This window comes from Lepus europaeus, unplaced genomic scaffold (assembly GCF_033115175.1).
Source record: "Lepus europaeus isolate LE1 unplaced genomic scaffold, mLepTim1.pri SCAFFOLD_3_1, whole genome shotgun sequence".
NCBI lineage: Eukaryota > Metazoa > Chordata > Mammalia > Lagomorpha > Leporidae > Lepus > Lepus europaeus.
This window is the reverse complement of record NW_026909276.1, coordinates 6,560,709-6,575,824: the sequence shown is the minus strand read 5'-3', so window position 1 is coordinate 6,575,824 and position 15,116 is coordinate 6,560,709. Positions and strand designations below refer to the sequence as shown.

The 15,116-nt window shown below is 38.5% G+C and overlaps 1 protein-coding gene across 1 annotated transcript in view; it reads right to left on the bottom strand.

Moving 5' to 3' along the window:
- LOC133755312 (zinc finger protein 271-like) overlaps positions 1–15,116 on the bottom strand; it is a 49,075-nt gene that overhangs the window by 17,849 nt on the left and 16,110 nt on the right. The window lies entirely within an intron of this gene.

Sequence of the window (15,116 nt, the reverse complement as noted above, 5' to 3'; positions counted from 1 at the left end):
AAAAAAGCACTTTTCTCCTGAAAAACAATTTGTTTCATCTTTTTTACAGAGATACTGGCAAAACTTCCTTGAGCTACCAGGAAGGACTATTAGAATACAGGGGGCAGGAGTCCTCCAAGATGGTGGAATAGGAAGGGAGCACACTGATAGTCTGGGAAAAGATAGTTTAATAAAAGTGGAGATACTGTAGTTTCAGGGAAGAGTTAGGGAAAAAAACTGCAGAGGAAACTCTTCTGGAACTAGTGGGACATAGTGGATCTATGTGGAGGGCATGGGTGCCCACAGATTTGGACCCCAGCTGCCGAGTCCACACAGCAGCACTGGAAAGGGAGGTGAGGCAAAGCCTCAGTAGCCCAAGACACAGGTAGGGAAGTGGCAGTAAGAGCCTAGAGGGAACGAGGTTTGAAGCCCTGTGGGGGAAAGTCCAACAGGCTAACTAGAAGAGAGAAGAAAAAAAAAATAAAATAATATAAAAAATAAAATAAAAGGGACCCGTATGGATACGATTCTCTCCACTCACCATACAAAGGCAAGCAAGACAAAGAGCAGGCACCATTTTGGACATACATAAAAGCTGCACCACCTCAGGGCTGCACCCACCCTCAAATAAGCAGAAAAACCTGACTCTGGTGGGGAGAAATAACAGGAGGTTAGGACCTAGTGAAAAGTGGAGCTTATGAACTGTGACTGGAAAAAAAAAAAAAAAAAAAAAAAAAAAAACCTGAAGGTGTATGAGAGAATTCATGGAGTGCCTGAGAGTGAGTACTCTCAGGAAATGCCGCAAACTTGGTAACCTTAGCAAGCTGGTGGGAGATTGAAGGGGAAACTGAGCTTACACTGAGGACTGCACAGACCCTTTGTGTGGTCCTTGGGGTAGAGCAGACGAATATAATACCCACAGGGGGCAGAGCTCAGACACTGACTGCCTTCAATTCTGCTCAGCTGGGCAGAATTAATCCCTTCTGAATCAAAAAAAAAAAAAAGAGAGAGAGAGAGAGAGAGAGAGAGAGAGAGCGAAAGAGAGAAAATTAAAAATTTACCATGCCTTACTTGGGTGTGTCACCCTTAACAGTGAAGAACCAAACAGAGCTCTCTGGCCACACCCATCACAAGCCTCTAAGGATCCATCAAAAGCAGACAGTCCGCTTAATCAAGTCATAGTATCACGAGAAAAATCACCACATCCAAAAAAAAAAAAAAAAAAAAAAAACCAAAGAATATATCCACACTACCAAGCAACAAATGCAGAAACTGAGGAAAGAAGAACAAGAAAGACATTATGATACCCCAAATGAATAAGACACCCCAATTCAAGATTATAAAGGTGGTGAGATAGAAGAAATGCAAGAAGCAGATCTAAAAAAATTTATGATAAGAACACTTGGAAGTTCTCACAAATTCTTGAACTACAGAAATCCTTACTGGGCAGGGTAGAAAATCTCTCTCATGAAAATGAAATCTTAAGGAGAAATCAAAATGAAATGAAGCAATTAGTAGAACATCAAATTGTGATAGTGAAGAGAAATTAAAATGAAATGAAGAATTCAATAGATCAAATGACAAATGCATTTGAGAGCCTTAAAAAAAGAATCAGTGAAGCAGAAGAGAGAATATTGGAATTAGAAGACAGAGCACAGGAAAGTATACAGTCAAACCAAAGAAATGAAGAAGAAATTAGAAATCCAAAAAATATTATTGGGAATCTACAGGATACTATTAAAAAAAACCCAACATTCAGGTTCTAGGAGTTCCTGAAGGCATGGAGAGAGAGAAAAGATTAGAAGGCCTTTTTAGTGAGATACTAGCAAAAAACTTCCCAGGTTTGGAGAAGCACAGAGACATCCCAGTACAGGAAGCTCATAGAGCCCCTAATAAACATGACCAAAAGAGATCCTCACCACGACACGTTGTAATCAAACTCACTACAGTGAAACACAAAGAAAAGATTCTAAAATGTGCAAGGGAGAAATGTCAGAATACTCTTAGAGGATCTCCAATTAGACTCACAGCAGACTTCTCATCAGGAATCCTACAGGCTAGGAAGGAATGGCAAGATATAGCCCAGGTACTAAGAGAAAAAAGCTGCCAGCCCAGAATATTATATCCCACAAAGCTCTCATTTGTGAATGAAGGTGAAATAGAGACCTTTCATAGCAAACAGAAATTGAAAGAATTTGTTTCCACTCCTCCAGCCCTGCAAAAGATGCTTAAAGATGTGTTACACATAGAAACACAGCCATCAATATGAAAGAAGGTAAAGGAAGAAAACCTCCCAGTAAAAGATCACATGAAGTTCAAAACATATATTAGAAATACCTTTGGGAAAATGGCAAGACAAAGTTGCTACTTATCGACAGTCACATTGAATGTTAATGGCCATACCTCTCCAGTTAAAAGACACAGACTGGCTGAATGCATTAAGGAACAAAACCCATCTATTTGCTGCTCACAAGAAACACATCTTTCCAACAAAGATGCATGCACACTGAAAGTGAAAGGCTGGAAAAAGATATTCCATGCCAACAGAAATGAAAAAAGAGCTGGTGTAGCCATCTTAATATCAGACAAAATAAACTTTAACACAAAAACTATTGAGACAAAGAGGGTCACTATATAATGATTAAGGGATCAATTCAACAGGAAGATGTAACTATTATAAATGTATATGCACCTAATTACAGGGCACTAGTTTATTTAAAATATATGTTAAGGGACTCAAAAGGGAGACATAGACTCCAATACAATAGTAGTGGGGGACTTCATACTCCACTCTCAGAAATAGAAAGTTCAACCAGACAGAAGATCAACAAGGAAACAGCAGATTTAATCAACACTATAGCCCAAATGGATCTAACAGATATCTACAGAACTTCCAATCCTACACTTAAAGAATTTACATTCTGCTCAGCAGTGCATGGAACCTGCTCCAGGATTGACCACATGCTAGGCCATAAAGCAAGTCTCAGCAAATTGAAAAGAATTAAAAGCATAGGATGCAGCTTCTCAGACCACAGTGGAATGAAGTGAGAAATTAGCAACTCAGGAATCCTGAAAGCATATGCAAACACATGGAGATTGAACAACATGCATCACTGAAAGAAAATTACAGACCAATATCCCTGATGAACACAGACGCAAAAATCCTCAATAAAATCCTGGCTAGTAGAATGCAATAACACATCAGAAAGATCAGCCACCCAGACTAAGTGGGATTTATCCCTGGTATGCAGGGATGGTTCAATGTTTGCAAATCAATCAATGTGATACACCACATTAACAAACTGCAGAGGAAAAACCATGATTATCTCAATAGATGCAGACAAAGCATTTGATAAAATACAACACACTTTCATGATGAAAACTCTAAGCAAACTGGGTATGGAAGGAACATTCCTCAATACAATCAAAGCAATATATGAAAAATCCATGGCCAACATCCTATTGAATGGGGAAAAGTTGGAAGCATTTCCATTGAGATCAGGTACCAGACAGGGATGCCCACTCTCACCACTGCTATTCAATATAGTTCAGGAAGTTTTAGGCAGAGCCATTAGGCAAGAAAAAGAAAGTAAGGGACACAAATTGGGAAGGAAGAAGTCAAACTTTCCATCCTTGCAGACAATATGATTCTTTATTTAGGGGATCCAAAGGACTCTACTAAGAGACTATTGGAACGCATAAAGGAGTTTGGCAAAGTAGCACGATATAAAATCAATGCACAAAAATCAGCAGCCTTTGAATACACAGGCAATTCCACAGCTGAGAAAGAACTACTAAGATCAATCCCCTTCACAATAGCTACAAAAATAATCAAATACCTTGGAATAAACTTAACCAAGGATGTTAAAGATCTCTATGATGAAAATTACAGAATCTTAAAGCAAGAAATAGCAGAGAATACCAAAAAATGGAAAAATCTTCCATTCTCATGGATTGGAGGAATCAATATCATCAAAATGTCCATTCTTCCAAAAGTGATTTATAGATTCATTGCAATATCAATCAAAATACCGAATACATTCTTCTCAGATCTGCAAAAAATGATGCTGAAATTCATATGGAGACATAGAAGACCTCAAATAGCTAAAGCAATCTTGTACAACAAAAACAAAGCCAGAGGCATCACAATACCAGATATCAGGACATACTACAGGGCAATAGTCATCAAAACAGCATGGTACTGGTACAGAAACAGATGGATAGACCAATGGAACAGAATAGAAACGCTGGAAATCAATCCAAACATCTACAGCCAACTTATATTTGATCAAGGATCCAAAACCAATACCTGGAGTAAGGACAGTCTATTCAATAAATGGTGCTAGGAAAACTGGACTTCTACATGCAGAAGCATGAAGCAAGGCCCCTACTTTACACCTTACACAAAAATTCACTCAACATGGATTAAAGACTTAAATCTATGACCTGACACCATCAAATTATTAGAGAACATTGGAGAAACCATGCAAGATATAAGCATAGACAAGGACTTCTTAGAAAAGACCCCAGAGGCACAGGCAATCAAAGCCAAAATTAACATTTGGGATTGCATCAAATTGAGAAGTTTCTGTACTTCAAAAGAAACAGTCAGGAAAGTGAAGAGGCAACCAACAGAATGGGAAAAATATTTGCAAACTATACTACAGATAAAGGGTTGATAACCAGAATCTACAAAGAAATCAAGAAAATCCACAACAACAAAACAAACAACCCACTTAAGAGATGGGCCAAGGACCTCAAGAGACATTTTTTGAAAGAGGAAATCCAAATGGCCAACAGACATATGAAAAAATGTTCAGGATCACTAGCAATCAGGGAAATGCAAATCAAAACCACAATGAGGTTTCACCTCACCTCAGATTGGCTCACATACAGAAATCTACCAACAACAGATGCTGGTGAGGATGTGGGGCAAAAGGACACTAACCCACTGTTGGTGGGAAAGCAAACTGGTAAAACCACTATGGAAGTCAGTCTGGAGACTCCTCAGAAACCTGAATATAACCCTACCATACAACCCAGCCCTCCCACTCCTTGGAATTTACCCAAAGGAAATTAAATTGGCACATAACAAAGCTGTCTGAACCTTAATGTTTATTGCAGCTCAATTCTCAATAGCTATGACATGGAATCAACCTAAATGCCATCAACAGTAGACTGGATAAAGAAATTATGGGACATGTACTCTATAGAATACTATAAAGCAGTAAAAAAAAAAAAAAAAAAAAAAAAAAAAAAAAAAAAAAAAAAAAAACCAATGAAATCCAGTCATTTGCAACAAGATAGAGGAATCTGGAAAACATCATGCAGAGTGAAATAAGCCAGTCCCAAAGAGACAAATATCATATGTTCTCCCTGATCAGTGGCAATTAACCGACCACCTAAAAGGAAGCCTGTTGAAGTGAAATGGACACTATGAGAAACAGTGACTTGCTCACCCCTTGTACTGAATGTTGATGAGCAACTTAATACTTTATCCCTTTTAGTAGTTCTTTGTTTTACTTAATACTATTGGTTGACCTCTGTAATTCACACATAATTATTCCTAGGTGTTTAAATTTAACTGAAAAGTGACCTCTGTTAAATATAAGAGGGGGAATAAGAGAGGGAGGAGAGCAACAATTTGGGACATGCTCAATCTGACTTGCATCAAATGGTAGAGTTAGAAACGTGCCAGGGGATTCCAATTCAATCCCATCAAGGTGGCATGTACCAATGCCATCTCACTAGTCCAAGTGATCAGTTTCAGTTCAGAATTGATCATAATGATAGGATAAAGAGTCAAAGGGATCACATAAGCAAGACTAGTGTCTGCTAATACTAACTGAGAATTAAAAAGGAGAGAATGATCCAACATGGGAAGCAGGATACACAGCAGACTCATAGAATGGCAGATGTCCTAAACAGCACTCTGGCCTCAGAATCAGCCCATAAGGCATTCAGATCTGGCTGAAGAGCCCATAAGAGTATTTTAGGGATGGAAAGCCAAGACAATCCAGCCAAAAAAAAAAAAAAAAAAAACTAAATGAAAAATCTCTGTGAGATCTCAGTGGAAAGAATGGGCCATCAAAGAAGGAGGTACCTTTCTCTGAAAGGAGGAGAGAACTTCCACTTGGACTATGACTTTGTCTAAGTAAGATTATAGTTGGTGAACTCAAAAAGCTTCCATAGCCTTGGCAACACATGACAAGAGCCTAGGGTGATTACTGAGGCCATAAACAAGAGTGTCAATTGTTAAATCAATAACAGGAGTCACTGTGCACTTATTCCCCATGTAGGATTTCTGTCCTTATTGTGTTGTTCAATGTGAATTAATGCTATAACTAGTACTCAAACAGTACTTTACACTTTGTGTTTCTGTGTGGGTGCAAACTGTTGAAATCTTTACTTAATATATACTAAATTGGTCTTCTGTGCATAAAGAGAATTGAAAATGAATCTTGATGTGAATGGAATGGGAGAGGGAGTGGGAGATGGGAGGGTTGTGGGTGGGAGGGAAGTTATGGGGGGGGAAGCCACTGTAATACAAAAGCTGTACTTTGAAAATTTATATTTATTAAATAAAAGATAAAGAGAAAAGGAATACAGGGGGCAGCATAGCCCAGGTACCAAGTATATGACAGAGTAGGTTTCACAGACCTCCATTTCTAGAGATCATGATAGTGGAATGAATTAATGGGCATGTGGTAGGAAGCAATGCAGATGGTGACTCTCAGATAGGAGAGGTTATCCCTCCACCCCAGGCTGCACCATTAAGACCACTGTCTTTCTAATCCATTCACAACTCTCTTTTGAATGCTGGTCCAGAACTTCTATTACCACCAAGCCTTGAAAACTAATGGATGAGGTAAGTTAATATCAAGTATATCTTGTTCACTCTGGTCAGTATGATCCATAACTGCTTGGACAATGCAACTAGGATCTTTACTTTTTAATGACTCTTGTCTCTGCTCTTAGTCTTAAGGTGTTATCTCAGAGAGCATTAGGTTGTATTCTGTTAGAAAAGATTCCTATTTATTGAGCTCTCTTCTTCAAATACCATAACAACTTCTCACTTCCAAAGGAAATGGGACTGTTCCCCAGTACCCAAACTTCAATGTTCCCAGAAACTATGCAATGTATAAGTTCTGTAACCTCAAATGAGTAGCTATTGGCAGGCTATACAGTGCAGGAAACCAGAAACTTCATTTAAAGGATATACACCAGAAACCCCATAAATGCAATTGCAATACAGTGTAAGTCAGCCGGCACACATCTCACAATAAGGACATTTCACTAATATTATTGCTATACTCATCTTAAAGATGAGTAAACAGTGACAGAGGTGCAACCTACATTCAGCTCATATACAATTCAGCTCAAATGGTCTGAATATCCATCTACATCCCACGGCCATCTTGTATGAGACCAGTTGTCTACAGAAATTTTAGAACCCCTTTCTGTATATCTGGAGACCCATTGGTCTTCTGTCAGACACCTCATATACTTTTTTTTTTAAAGATTTATTTTTATTTATTTGACAGGCAGAGTTACAGAGAGAGGTAGAGAGAGAGAGAGAGAGGTCCTCCATCCACTGTTTCACTTCCCAGATGGCCACAATGGAGCTGTGCTGATCTGAAGCCAGGAGCCAGGAGCTTTTTCTGGGTCTCCCACATGGGTGTAGGGGCCGAAGGACTTGGGCTATCTTTTACTCCTTTCCCTGGCCACAGCAGAGAGCTAGATCAGAAGTGGAGCAGCCAGGATTAAAACCGACGCCCATATGGGATGCTGGCACTTCAGCCCAGGGCGTTAACCCACTGAGTCACAGCGCCAGCCCCTCATCTTCTGACAAAAAAAAAAAAAAAAAAAAAAAAAAATCCTTGAAAATTCAACATTATTCATTTCTTCTATGTCTTTGGAACTGAGGATCTACCATTGGTATCCCTTCCTGAACCAGCCAAGGTCTATAGGGTGTACCTGAATGAGAGATTATAATGCCTCCAATCTACATCTGCACCTATGCCAACAAGAGACAGGAACCTGTCCTGCTCTCCAAAGTTCCTTTTACCCCCACACTAACATTCACAGACATAGAAACCAATCACACAGTCCTTGAGCAATATGAGGACAGCTTCAGGACCAGAAATTCTTTAAATATGGTGGGAGTGGTTGCAATGGCATATGCTGAGAAGGAAAATAAAGGAGACTTTTCATGATCTTTCCCTGTTGACATCATGGGCTAATGAAGCAACTTTCCCTGTAAAACAGTGCACACCTCCATTAGGAAGAAATTTGCTGGAAAATCAACCTCTTAGGATACAGCAGGGATACATAAAAACTTGTCTAACCACATGAAGTGCTCACATAATATTCCAATTCCTCATTAATTCCTGGCTTGGCAAATACATTTGAAAGAAACATACTATAAGTTGGCCAGCACCACAGCTCACTTGGTTAATCCTCCACCTGTGGCGCCGGCACCCCAGGTTCTAGTCCTGGTTGGGGTGCTGGATTCTGTCCCAGTTGCTCCTCTTCCAGTCCAGCTCTCTGCTGTGGCCCGGGAGTGCAGTGGAGGATGGCCCAGGTCCTTGGGCCCTGCACCCGCATCAGAGACCAGGAGGAAGCACCTGGCTCCTGGCTTTGGATCAGCGCAGCGCACTGGCCATGGTGGCCACTTGGGGTGTGAACCAATGGAAAAAGGAAGACCTTTCTCTCTGTCTCTGTCTCTCTCTCTCTCTCTCTCTCTCTCTCACGCTCTCACTGCCTAACTCTGCCTGTCCAAAAAAAAGAAAGAAAAGAAGAAAAGAAACACACTATAAGTGGAGAAATTAAAATGTGGATAGAATTTTTGGAAATTGCCATTAAATATTTTATTATTTTTTCAATTCTCATAATTAAATTGTGGTTCTAAAACCTCAAATACTTCTTTTTTTGATTTTTTATTAAACTTTTATTTAATGAATATAAATTTCCAAAGTACAGCTTATGGGTTACAATGGCTTCCCCCTCCCAAAACTTCCCTCCCACCCACAACCCTCCACTTTCCCACTCCCTCTCCCCTTCCAATCACATCATGATTCATTTTCAATTCTCTTTATATACAGAAGATCAGTTTAAAATATATTAGGTAACAATTTCAACAGTTTGCCCCCATATAGCAACACAAACTGAAAAAAAAAAATACTGTTGGAATACTAGTTATAGCATTAAATAAGAGTGTACAGCACATTAAAGACAGAGATCCTACATAATATTTTTTTAAAAAAATTAATTTTCTATGCCATTTCCAATTTAACACCAGGTTTTTTTTTTTTTTCATTTTCAATTATCTTTATATACAGAAGATTGATTCAGTATATAATTAGTAAAGATCTCATCAGTTTGTACCCACGCAGAAACACAAAGTGTAAAAATACTGTTTCAGTACTAGTTATAGCATCACTGCACATTAGACAACACATTAAGGACAGATCCCACATGGGATGTAAGTACACAGTGACTCCTGTTGCTGACTTAACAATTTGACACTCCTGTTCATGGCATCAGTAATCTCTCTAGGCTCTAGTCATGAGTTGCCAGGGCTATGGAAGCCTTTGGAGTTCGCTGACTTTGGTCTTATTCCGATAGGGTCATAGTCAAAGTGGAAGTTCTCTCCTCCCTTCAGAGAAAGGTACCTCCTTCTTTGATGGCCCCGTTCTTTCCACTGGGATCTCACTCACAGAGATCTTTCATTTAGGTCTTCTTCTCCTTCTTTTTTTTTTTTTTTTTCTTCTCCAGTGTGTCTTGGCTTTCCATGCCTACAATACTCTCATGGGCTCTTCAGCCAGATCCAAATGCCTTAAGGGCTGATTCTGAGGCCAGAGTGTTGTAAAACCTCAAATACTTCTACAGATACCTGGAAAAAAAAAAAAAAAAACAAAAACCCAAGGACTCTTTTTAACTTTAGTGTTTAAAGAAGAAAATAATATCCCTGAATAAATCATTTTTAATCCTTTAAAATGATTCCTGATCTTACCTACTAAAACAATGTGTGGATCATATTTCACAGTAAAATAGTAATAATTTGGTGGATTAATATGGCTGGAAAACAGGGTGAATGCCTTGTAAAATCTTTGTGAATATTTAAAACTGTGCTATCTGGTAATTCTTTACCCAAAACTTCCTGAAATTCATCTGTCCATCAATCTAGTTATCTGTATATTTTTAACAAAGCTATATCAAAAAAAAAAAAAAAACTGCACTTAAGTTGCAGTTTCTGCCAAAAAATTAGGCAAGAGACAAATATAAAGGTATCATGAAGCTCCTGCTTTTACTCCTCTTGTCTAAATGAGAATTGGCATGAAATTATAGTCAAACTCTTGAGGATTTGAGTGATGGTCTCATGGGCCATTGACTGTTGGCCCACAGCTATTAGTAATTTTTTCTATGGATAGTGTATGAATTGTGCTATTCAAATGCCTATATCATCACTGATCTGGTAATTGCCTTTCAGTGACTTCATTCTTCAAATTGAGGGACATCAGTTTTGAACTTCTATCTTAAATAACTTCATCTCAGACCCAGAAGAAAATTATTACTTAGTTCCCAGCATCATACAATGTAAACAGAAAATGAAGTTTTAGGCATCAAACAAGAATAGTATCATGAAATAGTGGATTCTCTTGTCCTTTCTGAAAATTATTGCTCCCTATAGTGGTAGCCGCACACTTCTGACAGCAGGAGTTGGTGATTTTGGAATTACGGTTGTAAATTCTGTGGGGATTCCTGAGAAGAAAGTGGGCAGGCAGCAGGCAACACTCAATTGTTGTTGATTGATCTTTTACAACTCATTTCCTCTCACTGGTTTTAAAGACATCTTTTATTATTATTATTATTATTATTTGACAGGCAGAGTAATAGACAATGAGAGAGACAGAGAGAAAGGTCTTACTTCTATTGGTTCACTTCCCAAATGGTCACTATGGACGGCACTGTGCCAATCTGAAGCCAGGAGCCAGGTGCTTCTTTCTGGTCTCCCATGTGTGTGTAGGGGCCCAAGCACTTGGGCCATCCTCCACTGCCCTCCCTGGACAAGAACCTGGTGTCCATATGGGATGCCGGTGCCACAGGTGGAGGATTAACCAAGTGAGCCACGGCACCAACCCCTACTTAAACCTTCTGAGTAATGACCAGCATTTATAATTTCAAACACTTGGAAATAGGAGCTCTAACACTTGATTTTACTGAATCAATAATGAAAAATATAGTCCCTAAGATATAAAGAGAGTGATGATCACAGAGTGAAACTAATTCAGCATCCTACAAGGACTAAATTTGAGGTCAAGCTTGAGCTACTTATCACTAATAGAAATGTCACTAATAGAAACAACCAGTGTTATCTGACCAAGTTTTACTAGGTGGGAATGGCATCCCATGTTTGTGCCAGTTTGTGTCCCAATCTCTCCACTCCTGATCCAGCCCCCTGTTATTGAACCTGGGAAAATAGCAGCAAAAGATGGCCCAAATGTGTGGGCCTCTACCCACACCACAGTGCCAGCCCTAATAAATCTTATTAAAAACCTAAAGGAGGAAAATGTAAAATGTATAAATTACAGTTATATATAGGTATAAATTTCTGAAAAGTACATAATTTCATCCTTTTAGAGATCTAAAATTTATTTGTACATTATATAATTAAAAGATAAAGAAACATTGATTCTTATGTCTCTTCAGCATAAGACATCAACTTTTCCAGGTTCTAGATGCAGTTATTCAGAGTTTCATAGATGTAATCAGTAATGTGGCTCAAATAAGTCTTACCCAGGGGATCCCAAATTTAAACAGGGTACTCAATACCATTTTAGAAAAGTTCCAAAATATGTATCAGAAGAAAAAAATAATTTATTTGGTACATCTCATTTTAATTATAGTATTACCTAAATTTCCAATAGTCAGATGTACTCAAAAAATCCCACAGGTGGGAGAGATGGCCTAATACAGCAAGTAATTATTAAAATAAAAATTTTAAGCTACAACTTAACTAGGGAAAATAACACTCCACAGGTCCCAAACTAAAATAATTAAGATGACATAATAAAAAAAAAAAAACTCAATGTCTTCATGCATTAAAATTTATTACATTAGATTTAATTAACAAAAAGGTGATTATTCCAGCTCTTTACCACTTGGCAGCCCAATTTTACCTGTTGAATCTGGAAAAAAGTAAATGGCATCTCATGGTAGATTACTAAAATCTTAATGCTATATGCCATCGATTATGTCCACCATACTTTATATCTAATATTAATATATCTGATGCCTCTTAATAGATAAATGACCCATCTTAACTATTACAAAAGTGGCAAATGTGTTTTGCTCAAAGCTTTTCCAACAGCTCCTTAGTCTAGTTTGCCTTCACTTTGAAAAGACACTTCTAGGCTATACATGAGCATCTCATTGACTTTGCCATCAAACACAATTTTTGCAAAGAATTTAACTGTACTCACCTTTTATCAGGAGCACAAGAACACATCACATTGATGACTTCCTCCCTGAATGAGACTATTTGACAGACTTGTGAAGAACATACAACGCTAATACCTTTTAGTCCTTCCTGGGTTTTGGTGCAATGCATGCCTCATTTAAAAAATTAATTGTCATGGGTGCTACAAATCAGCCCAGCTTAACTGGCCCCCCTTCCAATGAAAAGTGCTAAAATTCAGTCAAATTAAATTCTGCAGGCACTATCATTAGTGCTCTCAGTGAATTCTTCACTTGTGGAGCTCATACGCCTTCTAAATTCTTTGCATCATCTATGATATCCATTACTTCTCAAGGGTGTGATGCAAGAAATAACCTCTCTTGGAACCTTGCCATGTGCCAGTAAAATTAAATTAGATGGCTATTAACTATGCTATACTGGAAAAACAGTCACCTACACACCTTGAGCCTGTGATTCTACAAACCTTGATGTCTAGTAGGACTTTGGCCATGGATATATAATAGTAAAATGTGAGAATGGCTACTAAGGCCTCCTTAATAAATGATGGACCCAAAACTTGGCATACTCCTTTTGGCAGAGGGGATGGCTTCCAATGTCTACTGTTTATGTCCAGATGCCAGGGTACTGCAGGAGGTCACTATTCTAACAATAAAAAAGAAAAACCATTTAAGTTCAGCTGGACACCATTCTGCTGACTGTTGATCTCATTACTATTAATCTGGATGCCTTCATTGATGACAATCCCGAGACCCAAAGTAGTCACAGCCATTATCTGCTAACAAAAGCTTAAACCAAGAGTTATGGATTTATACCTGTTATAACACAATTCCTCAGAACCCATCTAGTCCAAACCTTGAGAGTTGAAAGCTGTTATACTTGGCCCACCCATAAATAGGACATTAATTGTGCCAGATGGGCTCTATATCCTTGTACTGCAAGGAGGATGTCACAGATATTGATGCTCCAAACTTATCCAGCTCCCTACTTATGTGTCTGGGAAAGCAGCAAAGGATCGCCCAAATGCTTGGGCCCCTGAACCCATGTGATATCTGGAAGAAGCTTCTATCTCATGAGATCAGCCTGGTCTAGCCCCAGTCATTGCAGCCATTTTGGAGGAGAATAAACCAGAAGGAAGATCAGTCTCTCCCTTTCTCACTCTAACACTGCCTTTCAAATATATAAATAAATCTTTTAAATGCAATCATTTCAATAGATTCCTCAGTGCTCAATCATGATGACCTTTACTATCTTAAGGACATTTTCATTTCTTTTTTAAAGATTTGTTTATTTGAAAGGCAGAGAGGGGGCTGGTGTGCTGCAGTATACAAAGCTGCCATCTGTTATACTGGCATCCCATATAGGCACCAGTTCAAATCACACTTGTTCCACTTCTGATTTAGCTTCATGCTAATGGCCTGATAGAGTGGAAGATGGCCCAAGTACTTGGGCTCCTGCCACCCCCATGGGTGACTCAAAAGAAGCTCCTGGTTTCAACCTGGCCCTACACTGGCCATTGGAGACACCAGAGGCATGAAACAGATGATGGAAGATTTCTCTATGTCTTTCTCTTTCTCTCTCTCTCTCTCCCTCTCTCTCTCTCTCTAACTGTGACTTTCAAATAAAGAAGTAAATAACTTTTAAAATGATTTTAGAAAGGGCAAAGAAACACAGAAAGTGGGTGAAGAGAGAGAGGAAGAGAGGTCTTCCATATGTTGGTTCACTCTCTAAATGTCTGCAACAGCTGTGGCTGGACCAGGCTCTCACATCCCCTAATAAGTAGTAGATCTTGCACTTAGGTGAAAGGAACTAAAGAATTTAAGCCACTACCCCATGCTTCCCAGAGATATTAAGCAGGAAACTAGTTTGGAAGTGAAACACTGAAAACTTAGATTAGCACTGCAATATAGAATGTGGGCATCACATTCAATGACAAACAAATTCGAAAACCTGGAAGAAATCAAGACACATGCTAGGTACAAAAATTGAGCCATGAAGACATATAGAAAACCTAAGCAAACAAAAAACCAAGACAGATATTGAATCAGTAACAAAAACCCTCCAAAGAAAAGCCCAAGACCAGAAAGCTTCACTGCTGAAGTCTACCAGACTTTTAAAAATAGAACTAATTCCAATTCTTCTTAAGCTATTCAAAGCAATTGAAAGAGAAGAGTATTCCCAAACTCCTTCTATTTGGCCAGTATCACCTTATTTTCTAAACCAGAAAATGATACAATAGAGAAAGAGAATTAAAGAACATTAAATCTGATAACCACAGATCCCAAAATTCTCAACAAAATACTAGCTAATAAAATCCAACAATAGATCATAAAGATAATTTACCTGGACCAAGTGGAATGTACCTAGGGTATGCAGGGATAGTTCAATATATGCAAATCAATAAATGTGATATGTGACACTAGCAAACTAAAGAATAAAAACCACATGATGATCAATAAATGAAGAGAAAGTATTTGATAAAAAAGCAACCTTTCATTATAAAAACCTTAAGCAAGTTGGGAATAGAAGGAACATTCCTTATCACAATCAAGGCAATATATGACAAATCTTCAACCAATATCATATTGAATGGGAAATCGTGGAAGCATTTCCACTAAGATCTGAAACCAAAGTTGCTCTCCATCACTACTGCTGTTCA